This window comes from Dromaius novaehollandiae, chromosome W (genome assembly GCF_036370855.1).
Source record: "Dromaius novaehollandiae isolate bDroNov1 chromosome W, bDroNov1.hap1, whole genome shotgun sequence".
In the NCBI taxonomy this organism is placed as follows: Eukaryota; Metazoa; Chordata; class Aves; order Casuariiformes; family Dromaiidae; genus Dromaius; species Dromaius novaehollandiae.
The window spans coordinates 25,894,046-25,911,455 of NC_088130.1; positions in this window are offsets into that span (position 1 = coordinate 25,894,046).

Genomic DNA, 17,410 nt, shown 5'->3' on the forward strand with positions numbered 1-17,410 from the left:
TGTGGCAGTTCAGCCAGTTTTCAATCCATATCACTGACCACTTATCTAGCCTGTGCTTTATCTGTTACTCTGCAAAGAAGCTATGGGAGATGATGTCAAAAACCTTAAGTCTTACTGAAGTCAAGCTAAGCAACATCCACTGCTCTCTCCTCAACCACTAAGCCAGTCATTTCATCATAGAAGGCAATCAGATTAATTAAGCACAATTTCCCCTTTGTAAATCCATGCTGACTATTCCCAATCACCTTCCTGTCCTTTGTGTGCCTGGAAATAGCATCCAGAATTAGTTGCTCCATCAGCCATCTCCTAGCCATTCCTATCTATTACGTTCTGTAGCATAGGTAACTTCTAGGTCACCATTAGTGTCTGATTCTTCTGAAAAGTTTCCCAGATGCTTCTGAATTCATTGGCATAAAGGGTGATGGACATTAGCATGACAGACAACTAAGTGACAACAATATCATTTTTTAAAATATAGGAATAAAAATTACTATTTATTCATTATTGTCAGTCATCATTTCCTTCACTTCATTTTCATTATGTAATTCTTCCTTCTCTCTGCTTGGGTTTATGTTCTGTAGTATGGCTGCTGGCTAAACTGCATACCAACCGTTCTCCAATGGAGTATTTGGACAGCTTGTTCAAGCGTTCAAGAGAGGAAGGATCATAGTCTATGAAATTGTAATAAGCTACGCAAGAGAAAAAAAATGAGTAACTTATTTGCATCCTGTAATACTCTACGCAAGCAGCATCAGCTAGGCACCATCTGTTTTAGAATTTGGATGAAACATTCAGTCTTGACTGAAAATTCAAAAACTATGCCTTTGAGAATCATTTCATGAGAATTAAGTAAAAAGAAATGCTATTAGATGACTTGCTATTGCATGCATGTTTTATGTGAGCAAGAGACTTCCATAAGAAACAAAGTTTGGATTGAGCAACCTACTCAGTTGATGCCAGAGTTGTACATGGTAAAGGTCACAGAAGCCAAAGACAAGTATAGATTATTTGTGTGTGGCAGAACTGATCCTTTAAGCCACTGACTGAGTATCAAGACTTACACTTAAGGACCTCAACAGATTCTCCATTGTGCGAGAGAAGAACTAATTACAGGGACAGATCTCCAGCCAGAATGAAATGTCACAGTTCCTCTGCCCTCTCTTATCACTGAGCTGACTTCAAAGGTCAGGATGCAGAGATTCAAGAAACCATACACACACAAAGATCATTCACGATTTTTTCAAATAAATGATGTTAGAGAGACATTTACCCATATGTCTTTAAATTATTTAATGAAGGCATAATCTTTAACTCCACTTATAATGCAACTTAATGAGCATATTATCAAATACGTGCATGTGAAGTAATGCTCTTAGAGATTCTTACCATCTGGTTGCAAATTTTTTTAAAGGAAGATAATGACTTTGAGAAAGCTTTAATATATGGAAATGATTAATAGAACTTTTTTAGCAGTACTTCTGTGCATTTAGCCTATGATAGAGTCTCCTTATGTATTGCACTTCCCACTCATTGGGGAAATCAGTTCATGGGCACATTCAAGTTTTCCATAGAAGCTGCTACTCAAAAATATCTGCATGCTATACAAGACATGTTTATTCTTATTTACTTGCTAGAGGGGTCTAATAATCTATGGGAAATTGGTGGCTTGGATGCAGCTGATGCCTGATCTAGGGTTCCTGAAACTCACTTGCTCCCAGTAAGAAATCTTAGCCTAAAGAAATGATCATCAGCTCACTTTTTTGTGGTTTACTGTATGCCAGCTTCTCCAAGGAGGTAAAAAAATATTGTTTTCAGTTCCTGCGGCCCACTCACTATCAGCAGAGTAATGTTTTGTGATCATTTGTGACATGCTGGTTGGTTTTTTTGCTCCCAGCTAACATTTCTAGAGTTTTTACAAGCAGTCTGTGGACTTCACACTGGGTTCTGTAAGGAAATGGAGTGTTGCAAAGCCTAAGTCTCCCTTTAGATGTAATCTTTGATCATACATATGTACCGTATGAGAAGACTCATTCAGCTACACTGATGATGGGAAGTAACTAATGACTCTGCAAATGTCAGTGAAAACAGAGGGAGTAACAAGGAGAAACAGGAACAAGCAAGGGGAAAACTACATCATGGAGGAATGGTAGAAAAGAGAACTCAGCATAAACAGGATCTGCTCTTATTGCTATTTCAGTCTTAAACTGCCCATAGACTCATTATGTCAGTCGTGTTGGAAAAAGAGCAATAAACACAAATAGATGATGAACCAATTTTTTTTTTTGTCTGTCTATCCCCTCCCAACATATTTTGTCAACAGGTTCTTTTCATGGTAGGTTATGTTCTTTCAAAAAGGTTTCTGCCTCTCTGTATATTTTGCACATATTAAACACTAGTGATATCAAAATAATAAGGATTAATTTTAAAGTCACTGAAAGAGTCCTTATTAATGTAAAGTGCTTCAATGTTCAAAAGAATATCATAATTCTGTCCTTGTCAGTAACCACTGTTTCATATTTGTGTATTTAGTAGGCTTTATTAAACTATTCATCAATAATCCCATATTCTCCATGTCTCCATTTTAGCAGTCTGGCACGTCTCTAGAGAGGAAGCTTATTTGTTTTAATCAAAAAACCAAAGTGCTTTGAATGCATATGATTCTTAAGCTATAATAGCATATTGGCTGTGGAAGATGAAAATGTTTTCCTAATTTTGGACTACAAATAAACTAGGAACTCCAATAAAATGTGAGAAATTAGTGAGGATTTACTGAGGAATTTTACCTTGAATTAAAGAGGAATTTGTCTAGAATGTGTTAAGAAACTGAAGACAAATCTAATAATACAAAATGCAAAAATGTACATGCAGATTTGTAATTTGTGGGAAAAAATGCAATTTCATTTAATGTTTTAGGGGGTCAATGATTTATGAGTTAACTGGGCAATGAGGCTCTCTCTGAAGGCGAGTGCCAGTTACTTACTGACAGTTCCAGTATGTCTGGCACAGCAGTAGCAAACACAGTGCTTCAGCAGCAATTATTCAGTTGCATGCTAAAATCAGCAACATTTTGATTGCTAAAATAGAAATTAATTCTTTAGAGGAGATTTCTGTCTGTCTGTCTGTCTGTCTGTCTCTCTCTCTCTCTCTCTCTCTCTTTTTTAATGATCAGAGCTTTTATTTCCTTAGGAAGAATTCAGTGAAATTGTTTAAGGTACCTTCAAATCACTATTTTTTACTGCAGCAGAAAGTAGAATTTGGTAGCTCACAGTGCTTTCTATAACAAAGAGAGAGCACAGTGTTTCAAACACATGACATGCAGTAGCAATCAGACATCTCATTTGGCTTGTAAGATAAAACAAGTAGTCATCACAATGTCAGTGATGCTCCAGTGATGCAAAAGTAGTCTTTACAACTTATATAGTTAGTTAAACCTTCAGAATCTTAGCCACCTAGGGACATCATTTTACCACCTCAAAGTACATGTTTCTCAGAGTCATCCATTGTTCTCCTTCCCCCCCCCCCCCCCCAGTTTATTAGGTCATGTTCTTGATATAAAGCAGCTTTTCTATATTTTAAGGCTCAAAGGAGAGTTATACTCCAATTCCAACAAAACTCCAAAATCTCAAGTCAACTGAATCTCCAAAAGCTTTGGAAACAATGCATTAAAGTTACATGGTCATCTGTAGCAACACTTAAACTCAGATTGTGCTGAGCTTAGCACTTAAAAGGAAAGAGAAAGACTCCTTTCTACACTTTAGTGCTTGAATCTGAGACCAGAGTTTAGCCTCTAAAACTGGTACAAGAACTCTTCAGAAGACTATTGTCTGCTATGAGTTTCTTTCTAGTAAGAAATGAAATTCTTGATTTTCACAAATCTCTTTTCTGAAAGCTGTCTTTAACATCCTTGATACTCCTGGAACGTAAATAAGCATAGCCCCTACAAGCTTCAACCATATGTTCTGGGATCAGGAGGCAGATTTGACTTCAACTGTAAGACAGTTTTCAAATTAAATTCAGAATTATTCACACAATTCAGTCTGCTTTAACTAATTAACAGACATGCAATATTCAGATCCACCATGCTTCTCCTTTCTAAATCTAAACACAACAAACCTTTCTGCAGTAGAGCCATGCAATCTAATAACTCACTGCAGTTATTTGCACTACTCTCCCTCTTTGTACTGTTTCCAACTCTTTCCTAACCTCTGTGTAGGCCATGGAGATTGCAAAGGTACCAGAAACCAAGGAAGAATGAAACTTGTGTTGTCAGAGATGCGGAGCTTGCGGCTCTGCTGGGGAGATTGCTGCGTGCTCTGATAATCTCTCTGTTTCATCAGGCTTGAGTCTTGGTTTACTAGACCTAAGGAATTCCAGCATGCAGGGACTCAACTACTGGGATTAGCACATGGCAGGGTGAGGAGCCGTCAGTGCTGTGGACGCAGTGGAAGTCGAAGGCGGCCCACAAATTGTGGATAACTCAGGCCTGTTCACACGCAGAATAACCGACAGGGACTGAGCATGGGAGAAAAGGTAGCAGAAAAGAAAATACAGTGAATTAAGCAATGATGAGGTTCCAGGAGAGGAACCCTTTCCTTTTTCAAAGCAACAATGTGTCTTTCAGTCTGATAACCTCATGCATGTGAGAATAACTAATTTTGATTTGGAGATGGATTTTTCCCTAGATTAATATCTGTCCCAACTTCTATCTTTATTCCTGGGAAGTATGACGTATCTTCATCACAGATGAGCAAACAAACATGTCATTTTGTGTGACAAAGAGTGACAAATATGAGATGTTTAAAGAAAATAAAATAACTCATGTATGAGAGAAGTAGAGAGAACACTAATAGAAGAAAATTACATCCGGGACATTTAATTTTTCTAAAATTATACTTGTATAAAATAACAAGCAGGCTTACTAAATTCCACTTCTATCTAAATGACAGGCCTTCAGTGAAAAACATTTCGAGCTCATTCACTCATAGAAGTGTGAATCTAACATGCTCTGGCACAGAAACAGTAGAAACAAACTTTCTAAAGGTGGTCCTGAAAGCTCTAAATTCAGAAGAGATTTATCTCAAGAAACCAAGCAAGGGCTAAACTTAGATAATAGGGAGCACTGAGTATTATTATGAACATTTCAGAATGAAATCTCTTGTCCAATGATAAGACATTGTTTAATGAATTATCATCCCAAATGATGATAAAATATTAAGCTTATTCTATATTAGACTGTGGCATCTTGCAATCCTCCCATGTGTTACTGTAGTTAGGAGGGAAGACTTTAACTGAGCAAAACCGGTGATCCTGTTTCGGGGGGGGGGGGCGAATTGATAACATACTTGCTTTTTCCCTTGAACAGAAAAGGAATTTGAAAGTGAACTTGCATGGGGAACAGTATATCAAGCAATCACTGGAGTAAGAGGAAAGAAACTCAAGAAGTGAAAGGATACTCAAAAACCATTTCCACCTAGGTCACTGCACAGTCTTACTGTCAATCTTACCAGCTCCAAAGGATGATTCTGGGGTAGCTACTCCTAAAGCCCACATGTGAGCAGTGCCTAGGTGTTCTAACACATACAAAAACACATCAATGAGAAAGAGAGTAGCGACAGCTGAAGTTAATTAAAGATCATACAAAAGAAAGCAAATTAATCTTCATTTTGAAGTGTTCTGTAATAAATTTAGCATATTTATGCCTCAGTGCTGTCACTAATTTTATTCAGTGATGTGAGTTCTCCTTTGTAAAGCAGCCAGAGTGTGAAGGCATAGCAAATGGACACAAACTGTTACATTAATCCTTGCTCTAATCCTCAGTTTATTACTTTTTGAAATATAATTCTGTGCATCTTTCACATATTTTTCCTCAGGTGACAATTTATTGCAAAAAGCCTTTTTACTCATGAAAAAGGGTAGTGGATTCCACTTTCAGCACAGACCACTACACTATTCTCTAGAGACATGCCATCAGCAGGACTACAGAACAAGATGATTTCTGTAAATTAGTTATAATCTATAATGCCAAGAGGAGATCCAAAGTAGTCGGCTGAACGCAGGCAGGCATTTTTCCAGGCATTGAGAATACGAAAGTAGATGATGTTACAAGTATGCCCTAGCGACATGGGACAACAGGCCAAGGAACTTTGTGTGGGGTGAAATCCCACGTTTCCAGACTGGAATCCCACACTTGCCCCAACCAAAGGTAGGTATTCTTTTATCTTGAGTTACTCTCTTATCTTTAGAGGAGAGAGTTCAATTATTATAGAGTAAAAACAAATAAACAAAAAACAACTCTTAATTTTTTGCTCATGTAGGCAACATCACAACAAAATTAATTTCTAGAGTATTAGAAGGCTATAAAAATAATTATTTTAAACACACAGCAATCTCATACGTGCAAGTGAAGACAGGCTAATCTATCACCTTTCATGCTCAAAAAGAGGGAGATGCAAAGTTAGCGATGAAAGATATAAATAGATTGTGAACATGTTACTTGGTCATGATTTCCAAATTATTCAATGTTTAGCTCTGTTACAGGTTTTAGGCAGTCAGCATAATTTAGATTCATAAAGAGATTTGGGCCAAAACCCTAAGCTGTCCCTCAGTACTGTTGTGATTTATAACCCAAATTCTCCTTAAGCCATACTATCTTGAAATAAGGCAACTCCTGTCAGAGCAAATTATTTTCATGAGCAGTTCTCTGTCATAAAATCATAAGAAAGTTATTTCTGTTATAGAGAAAAATCTCATATTATTTAAACTTTTTACAGTATTACAAGTTATTTTATTTTGTATGTTGCTGTCTTACTCAGCTGGAAGAGAAGAGTTTAGTTCAACCTATGCTGCTAAACCTAAGAAATCAAAAGAAATGGTAATTTCAGTTAAATGTCTGTTTTGATTGTCTACTCCATTAATGATAAGAAAGCTGAAAAAGCACATCAACTAACCTTCAGAACTGCATAGAGCTATTCCATTTGCTGTATGTAGCGACAAAAAACAAGGAAAAATGCTGGCATTTTGTTTTGTGAGCTCCATTTCTACATAGAAAAGAAGTCCACATCCGCCTGAGGAGCTCCTGCATTTTGTCTTTCAGTACAGATGGAGAGAATTAGAGTAAGATGCTGCTTTCTTTCCTTAAAGATGTTAAGTTTCTTCTGACTATAGTTCCTTTCCATCATATTCAAATAAAAGTTATGAAAGTAGGAAATAAAGTATTAGTCTTTCTGTGATACTACTTCGGGTGCTTTTACTAACTGGGAAAAAGCCTCAGTGATACCCTGGTCAGCACAAGCAACTCCACAGCAGTTAGAACGACATCTCCCTCATCACAATCATTAAAGAACATGCAAAAAGGTATATTAAGCTGAACTGATTTAGCTTAAATTATTGTGCAAATCTCCTTCTGAGGATCCTTTTGAAAATGTAATTGGCATAACATTTAAGTTTTGCATATTTATGTAGCAGCATACGTATGCATATTAAACATGATGCCAAAATTACATGGATCTGACACAGAAGCAGAGCAGTAGTGTAAAAAAGAATATCAGATATCTGCATATCAGAATCCTAACTCATACAAATTGTTGAGCTTTCCTTCCCCCAGTGAGACGATTCTTGACTGTTCTCCTTCCCATGTACTTCACTAGCACAGAACTGACTATGCTGGAAGCAGACAATATTTGGAGGAAGCCTGAAATAAAACCACATTAAGAATCACCACCTTCAGTCACCAAAAATGTTAAAATGGGCCAAATGGGTCAACTGAACTCCTTCCAGGAGGTATAAATGTAATTTTGTAATGATGTGAGGAACCATTAAAAATTAATAAAGCCCAAGGAAGCTGAAATACTTAAGGGTAAGACTTTTACATAATGTAGGCAATTGGAATATTTCAAATGTATTATATTACACAGCTATGACCTAGTACTAGTGAGACTTTATGTAAAACTAGAATTTACATACAACATTTGTACTTCATCAAATGAAGGATCATTTTGGTAATGTTGAAGATATATGATAAAGTGATTTAACCTATTTGACCACATAAAGAAACAGTAGAAACACAAACTCATAGTTCTCCACTCCTACAGCCTTACATTTGTTTCCCTAGCAGGCACATTGAGAATGATAATACATTTCCCAGCTAAGAAGATGACAAATGACAATGTGTAAAGCATACATAGAACAGCACTACAGAAAACAAAGTTTAATAAATAACTAACATATTCCATGATTAAATTTCATATTACAGGAGTGGTCAAGCTTTCTCAGGCCAAGAAAAGGAAGTGTATGCTGTGAAAGGGCTACAGATGCGATATTTAGCTATAGCATCTCTCATCAGCTTAAAAAAGGAGGGGAAAAAAGAAAAAAAAAAAAGGCTCCTCCCTGTGCTTAAGTATAGTTGAAGAAAAGATGACAGCTTTTCCCAGTTCTTCTGTATGCCAGAGTTTGCTCCACACACATACATATGTATCTATATAGATAGATAATCAGTAGCTTTAAAGATGCTAGTCCAGCTTTATATATATTTTCTTCCTCTGTGTGTGCATATATATGTGTATATATATATATATACACACACACACACACACATATATGTATTCATTCAATATTCTCCCTCTCCCTACATATACATATATACACACTCACACACATGTTTTTGAGTATTTCAACCAGTGAAAGCAAAACAAAAACAAATATGTCTCTGGAAATCACCAGATAAGAATTCTAGTCCTTGTTTATTTGAATATATAGGAGCTTGAAAGCAGCATTTATGCTATCTTAACACTGCAGAGCCTGAAGTCAAAGTCTGTTCCACAAAAAGACTTTGTCATAGGGATTTTGTTGTAGTCATTGACAGACTTTATACAGGCAAAAAACAGGTATAAGAAAAGATGCAGACATGAGAGGACAAGGACTATAATGGGATGATATGCTAGCATGTTAACATGGCAAACAGCAGCCACAATATGGGGCCGCCTAACGGGTAAGGATTTCTGTTGCTTGTTTTTTAAAGGAACCACTGAGTTATTAGAGAATTAGAGAAGAATAATCAAGTAAGACATCTGAAAATTCATGAGGACCGTCTCCCATGAGATGAAGAGTACTATGGAATGACGTAGGAGTGAGAAATTTCACAAATGGCTGGTGGAAATTAGCATCATATAATATTTGAAAGCAGCAGCTGGTATTATAATATTGAATGCTGACTACTAGGCACTGCAAGGTTTTAGTTTTGAAAATAAACAGTTAATGTGTCACACATTAAAGAAGGAAGAGAGAAGAGAAACACAGATGAGGAAAATTAAATTTCTAATAGCATTCTGAGCAGATGGTTTGGGGCTAAGATGACCTTTATCAAAATCAGAGAAAAGGGATGTTGAAACATCAAAATTTTAGGAGAGTGGCGGAAGTAGAAAAGTTGGGGGGGGCATAAAAGACAAAAAGGAGATGGAGTCATGAAAGCCAAGGAAGGACATAATTTCCAGAAGAGTGCGGCTGATCAGGACCAAAGCACTTCAAAGTTTAGAGATGAGAAGGGGGTATTGGCTTTGGCTCCATGAGTTGCCTAGGTATATTAAAGAGAACAATGGGGGCGGGGGGGGGGCGCGATAAACATCTCTATGACAATTGTAAGGGGGCACATTCCACAATCCAAGAGGCCGTAGTTGGAGGAACTGGTAAAATGAATGATGGAATTGTTAAAGTGGGAGATATAAGGCAATATTTTAATACTGACAGAAGAGGAAAAAAAGCCAGAAAAGAGTAGAAAGCAGAGAAAAAAGGCTCAAGTGGTGGAAATAGCAAGAACGAGGAAGATATGAGGTGAGAAAGGATGGGTTGACTGAACTTCTCAGAACAGAGCAGAAGAGAAAGTTTATCATCAAACAAGGAAGAGAGATTTTTAGGACTGGAAAGGAACATCAGCCAGGACAAAGAAGATCCCTTTTAAAAGTTTTTCCTTGATAGAAAATGGGAATCCCCGGGGGGGATCGAAGATTTTGAGTGAATTGAAGGTGGCAAAGTAGCAAAACCTGAAGACTGGAGGACCCTGAATGGGGTTCAGCTAAGCTGGAAAAGCAGATCATCAAGTTAGTGGTAGAGGAAGTCAAGATTTCTACCAGAGACACTCAGCTGTGCAAGCAGGGCCAAGCATTGCTTATTTTCATCTTTTATGTTCTCTTCTGAGGCTAAGAACATTACCAATAAACTGTTTTCTGACTTACCTGTCTGACTAACATGCTACTTAACATGCTAACTACACCTGCTAGGAAACAATACAATATTAAATATTCTCAAAATACTATCATTAACAGAAAAACCCTTGGATCGGTATATCAGTTGAAAAGCTGAACAGGTTGGTGACACATTAGAGTGGATAAGTTTTAGTTATTTCTCATCCCAAACCTAGTAGCAGCCATGTCTAGTGCAGAATCTGGGAGTAAACAGGCCAGAAGTGGAGAGAAAATAGTATATTTTGGGGAGTTAGATTAATCCATGGAAAAAACGGTAACCTAAATAAAGCAGAACATACTGCTACAACAATCACAAGAGCTCAAGTCTAACTATAGAGCCTGATCATACCTCTAAGCAGTCACAAAAAAAGAAAGAAAAAACCCTTCCCATACCAAACCAGCAAACAAAAAAACCCCCACAACAGTTACATTTATATAATGCAATAATACACTGAAGCAGGGAAAACCAACAAACATCAGAAGACAGGTGTATGCCAAATGCCCCTAACAGCGGGCAGCAGAACTGCCTCTTCATCATTAGGCTGTTTGAGTCCTTGAGATTTTAGCACTTCAGTTTAACTTGGTGGAAGATCCTTCCTCTCAGGAGAAAAGAGCAACTAAAATAGTCTTCAGCTCTCTACATCTTCAGAAATATCATTCAGCCCAACTCTGTTTCATGATATGAATGCTACATACAGAGAGCAGGACAGTATACACACATGTAAAGCTGAGGTACTGAGTGGATAATGAGGCTACAGCTTTTATGTTTTATCAGGCAGATAAAACAACTGAAGTAGTTTGCCTGTACTGCCAAAAGACTGAAAATTACTTTTCAAATTATACCCTATATAGTTCTATAGAGAAATTTAGATTTTGTTGTTGAACATCTGAATCTATAATATACTCACTTTGACCCTGAAACAGCATGAAAACTCACCTAACGCTCCAAAATACAATCAAAGTAGTACCTAAATGCTTAACTAGGTATCTCTGTCTAGCAACGTGTAAAGAAAATAAGGCCCAATTATTAGGCAAAATAGTCTGTGTATTTAGGCATTGACAGTTAAAGCTGGACAAAGAAGGATCATGCTTAGCATACCTTGTTTGAGAAATGGAGATTCATTTTTTATTTTGGTGCTCATTGACCTTGAAGACTGCTTAATTTTTAGACTAGCATATTTTCAAGCCTATTCCAAGCTCTTCTCACTTTCTAGAGTTTAAAACCTTGTACAGAACACTGCGCCCTAAACCTTGAGAGAAAACACAGTAAAAATCAAAGCTGGAGAAAGATTTTTAAAGTAAATAAGAATCTTGGTAATATCTTGCAGTGGTAGCTGTTAAACACAATCAGAAAGAGTTACAGTAATCAACGTGAAGCTACAAAAGATTCATGCTTGCCTAGGAAAAATGATGTTATGCTGTGCTAAGTTTATACAATACAGTGGAGGAATTTTGGTGATGGTAAGGTTACAGAAACTTTGCAGGAGCTGAATCATAGAGATTATTTTAACAGTTTGCATCACAAAAGGCTCTAAATTATGTCTTTTAAGAAAGCAGCTGTAAAACAGACTATCTCCTACTATTGTCCTACTCCTAGGACAATAAGCAGTGTCAACAGGACTGGCACAGATTATGTCCCTAAACCTCTATTTATTTATTCTAAATGAAAAAAAGTCTGTATCTGTGGTGTACAAATTTACACATTTACTCACTACCAACTCCTGCACACTCAGACAGGTATGTTTCCATCACTCATCAGCAAGTGCACCTAATAGTTTGCAAAAGAGTGAGAGTTGTCACCAACCAACTGCTGCATTAAATCCCCAGAAATCTACTCCAATTACTACCAAAGCATCTGCAAAACAATTACATGATTCTATTTTAGTAGACAACATTGTTTCTTCTCCTTCTTATGAAGCGGTAAAGGAGATGCTTGGGTCTGACAAAATATTAAATTATAAGTTTTCCAGACATAGCAGCAGTTATATTGCTATCTTAAGTATTAGCTTCCCATAGCCACCAGTGAAATCCTGTGAGGACATCCTCCACATGTACAGGATGTGCAAGTCCTTTAAAAATTAAAAATAAACAATTAGCTCTTTAAGACCCACCATGGAACAGCATCCTAAGCCACTGCCTTTTGAAGAGTCAAAGTCCTTCTCTTACGCAGGTGATCATAATTCTGTGCAGACCACCTATCACTAAAACTGATGTAAAGGCAAAAAGGCATAACCTAACTAGTATGAAAGAAGTGCCTTTCCAAAGCACTTTGCAAGGCTCATCCAATGAGCCGTTACCACTACTATTGCTACACTAAGTTACATCGCACCACGGTCTAGGTCAAATGCTTTGCAATAGATGCCCGTGCAACAGGATTAACAGCCTAAGCAGGCAGGACTGCAGCACACAGTAGCTTGGACAACAGCAGAGCGCCTGTTCTCCTGGGACTTCTCCCCATGCTCTCTGCCTTTTGTTTTTCTTCCTGGCATCAAGTTTTACTGAATGAAAGAGAAGCATATGCTCTCCATGCTTTTTTCCATTTTCTCACTAGAGAAAAATAATTTTTTGATGCTGATTTGCTGTTTGGATCACTTCTTATCAAACAGAACTTGCAAAGTAAATGTCATCCATGATAAATGTGGTAGGAGAAAGTGATAAACAGGTGGGCAGGAGGGAAAGAATTTCTAAATTAAAACATTTTAACACATGATTATTTAAAAATATGGTCTTTTGTTTATTAAGGAAAATGCTGGAGCTTCTGGATTGTAGTCCTGATTCCTCATCATTTTAATCTAATGTTATAGTGCTATTTGCCTTGTTTATTTTAAGGACTAAGCCTAAAATACTTAAGCTAGACATTAAATTAGCTAAACATTAAATAGAATAAGACATTAAACTTTGCTGTAGCATGATCTAAGCTCTCTATTCATTTGCACAACTTTGTTCAAATTCTTAATTTCAGCATGAAACATCTGACTGTGCCTTTTAATGGGAAGGCACCTTGCAACCTACATTTGTGAGCAGGATAATGCTGTCAGAATGAAAGTTTTACCCAGGTATCCAGAAGAATTAATAGTCCATACAGTGCATTGAATACTGGGCAAGCCAACTTAAACAGCAGCCTCATTTCATGCCAAGTACTTTTTGCAACTCTGAAATTTCTCTTTAATTTTTGTTGACTTCTTTTAAAAAGTTGCCTCTTATAAAGATAACTAGAAACTGTACTTAAAAGCAGATATCTTATTCTACTCCTGGTCTTTCTGGAAGCAGAAAGCACTCATTTTAGAAAACATTGATTTTTAGAAGACTTACAAGCAATAGAGGCTTTATGTGTCTTTGGCTTGATGTGACTTGTAATTACCAATGAATCTGGATGCTCTTTTTCTGGATGCCATTAAACATACATACTAAATCTATTAGATTTACTGGTGTGTTTCAAGAGTTAATTGTTGAGTCTTATGTTTATTGTTCTCAGCTTGTAAACATGTCCAGCTCACTCCGTTTCTCCCCTAAAAGATTCTGAGCACTAACAGGTGATGATTTTTGTTTCCTAGAGGCTCTTATACACCCACTACCTCAAGAACCTGACTCCCTCTTGCAGAGGAGAGCTTAATGAGAAGAATTACAATATGTCACATTGCAGAAGCATCAGCTGATCCTGTGCTCACCAAAAAGCCAGGGCATAATGAACCTTTCTGAAGATCTACCAAAAGCAGCAGTATCACTTGATCCCTTTCCAATCTCCATTTTAAAGGAACTAGACAACCTTGAGATCTATCAGGCACATTTGTAATTTCCAGTATAAAACAGTATCCTCAAGTGTTACAATCTTTTGATCTCCGGGCTTGGAGGTATTTTTTTCTGTCAGTGATTGATCTAGTCAATATAATGTGTTTGACACTTTCAGACTTTCCAAAGTGTGCAATAGCAAGGCTTTACCAAAAACACTGTGTGGTTGCTGCAGCAAGAACAGTACATTACAGCTTATCTCCTAAGTAGATTACATCATGCCAATAATTCTTCCTCACCTTCTATTTATTACAAGTCTGCTGCAGAATTCACTTCCTGTAAAGATTCATTTAGAAATCCCCCAAATGGCTACTATCCCAGAATTTTAAACATTAAGGACTGCCAATAGATTTTCCAGGATTCAAGTATCTGAGCTGTTGTAAACAGATCACAGAAACAGCATATCCTATTAACATGGTGCAACTACAAAAGGTAGGAAGATGCATATGATAATCTGGAGAATTCAAATGATTTAGGGAACCAGTATGATACAGCAGAATGTTAGATGTGTGACTTGAGCTCTTAAAATTGCTCATGCTTAAGAAATCTCAAAAAGGAACATCCAGCTGAACGTAGGATTTCAACCCATCTACTGGCTCTTTTACTCTCTGCTGCAAGTGCCCAACATAACCCTCACATAATTCAGAGAGAGCCAGAGCAGCACAGCTTCCAATGCAAGTACCCACAGGGTATTTGAAGAGGATGATAACTCACTGTACCTGCTCCTTCTCTTCCCAGAAGGGAAACAAGCATTTCAGAGATGGATTTGAGGATCCAAGACAGGATGGAGGATAAGCTCTGATTCTTCTCCAGCAGTTTAAAACAATACTGTAAGTTGGCTAAAGATTAAAGTAGGGCAAACATTGTACTGAAATCAGCTACTGCTGAATGTTTTGTCATGCAGGACTGACGTTAGGAAAAGGTGGATCACCAGATATAAGAACGTGATCGTCTGGAGATGAAAGTCCCTTCATTTTCCCTTCACTCCCATACAAAATCCACAAGTGATATACTTCAAGAACTCAACATTTACAAATAGGAAAAAGATTTAATTTCTGATCATGCTTCTTCCCCAGTGATTAAAATTAAACCATTTTAGTTTCTGAACAGTTTCTGAAAGATCAAACTGATGCGACATAAATATCAGAAAGTTAATTTAGTTCCTTCTGCTTTATACCAGTTCTGAGCAAAATATACCAACCTATGGCATATCACAATGCTTAGCAACTACACTTATTTTTAAGAGTTGGATATTTAAGACTGATTCTGCCTAGAGTTAATGTCTGGAGTTAATGTAATATTCAATATAAAATAGATTAGAAAAGCTCAGGTAAAATAGACATATATGGAAGCAATACAGTAAGAAAGATGACTCAGAAAAATCAGTAACTGTGGGGAGTAAAAGGGCAAGATTTGTATGACCCTTATTCCTTCCTCCTTTTTCTTATGAATGTATATTTGCTGTAGTTGGCAGTTACATTCCCCAAGACAGTTCATGCTTCCATTAATTTCCTTTCTTTATGAATTCTCCCGCATGAGTAACTCCAGCGTTTGTCATTATTGCTGGCCAGAGCATTCTCAAGGAGAAGACAACTACAAATCTCAACTTCATTCTGCACGTGTAACAAAACAAGCAGCAGCAGAGGCAGCATCTGACTGCAGCACACTCACATACCCCTGTAATGGCCCCAAGCACATCCTCCCACTGAGGGTTTGGCTTGGGGCCATCCCCGGGCCTGATCCCAGCACTGACTTGTCAATTCACCTTCCCAGCTTCACCTTGGCCCTGCCCCACTGCCATGACCCTGTCTGGCAACGGGCTGGTGGGATGAAGCCCGGCTGCATGGCATCATCTGGGGCTCGCAGCTCGCTGGCCCTGCGGGAGCAGCCAGCCCTGGCCACACTGGCTACCCAGCCACAAACTTCTACATGTTCACTTCCCAGTGTGTGGAAGAAAAGAGTTTTAAGGTTTGCCTGTGCTGATGATCTTCAAGGAGTACTTATCACTTATACTTGCAATACTTCTGAAGAATAAGGTAGAAAATACTACATTTGTATATATAAAAATAGGGTAGAAATAAGCTGTGTTGCCATTTACATTCACCTGAATGAGCTAAGAATTCACTGATGGATGGTAGTAGGCAGCGCTCCCACAAATACCCACCTTAAACAGTCTTCATTTTCTTAATACTTTTCTAAACCTGTCATCATTTTAAAAAAGAATAAATTTGATCTCATCTCCCTTTACAGCTGCTATTTGTTTTGAAAAATGATTCTTTGGGTTAGTGCTGTGTAACTGTCAGTCCTAGAACTTGCACATGTCCAAGCTGTAGCACTGCCAGGAAGTGAAGCGAGTGCCAAAATGTAGCGATCTATCATTCGCTTCACACCTCTCATACAGAACAACAAGCTTTACTAAGAAGTCATTTTCATAGCTTATTACAAGGGCAGGGAAGGAAAAGTCACACAAATCTTTTCTGTATATATTTTTTAATTCTACACTGGGACAAAACTCAGGCTTTATCAGGTAAAGTAGGAGATTGTGCTTCAAGTTCACAATCTAAATAAGACCAAAGTGAAAACATGAAAATGTGATTCCTTGGATTTCAGATGAGTACCCAAGTGAAGAGCAGAATATTTCAAAATAGAGATTTTCATTTGCTGCCAGCAATTTGTGGAGCTGTAAAATCTTCCCTTGCAAAGTTTTATTGAAGCTAATAAGCTGAAATATACAGCACTTCCTTTAGCAACAAGAAATGGTAACCACATTTATCTAATACAAGTCCCATATTATGGCAAGAGTATATTAACCAAATGCACTTTGCAGCTCATTTTGCTCCTGTCTCATGAACTATTCATTCAAAGTTTATCTGTAGCTAGAACTGCATTCTGCTTAATGCTCCTTCACTTGCATTCACTGCTTAGGCCTCATTTTTTTCATTTGGCATCAAATGAAAATAAAAAGCATATCCAGACACATCCAAGCTCCATTTAAGGTACAGCAAAAGTACTTTTTATTACTCCTGTTGGCTTTGCATCAAGCTCCAGTTCAGACATCTGTCGACTCCATGACATGACTCCCTGTGCTTAAAATTACATGCTTGCTTATGAATATGCCCGACTCAGACATCTGGAGCTGCATAGCAGACTCCAATCTATACATTTACAAATACAGGATATTTTTCAGTGGTAAAACAGCAAATAGAGTATTATTTTGTGTACACAGTACAATAATCCTTTAGAATGCTATTTTAGTTTCACTCCAGGCTCCAAATGCTACAGAGAGCAGCATTATATTATTATATCCTTATAGGGAAGGAATGAATGGAAGACACAGATATGTTTTCTCATTACCTTGATTGCCTTAAAAGAAAAAAATATACAAA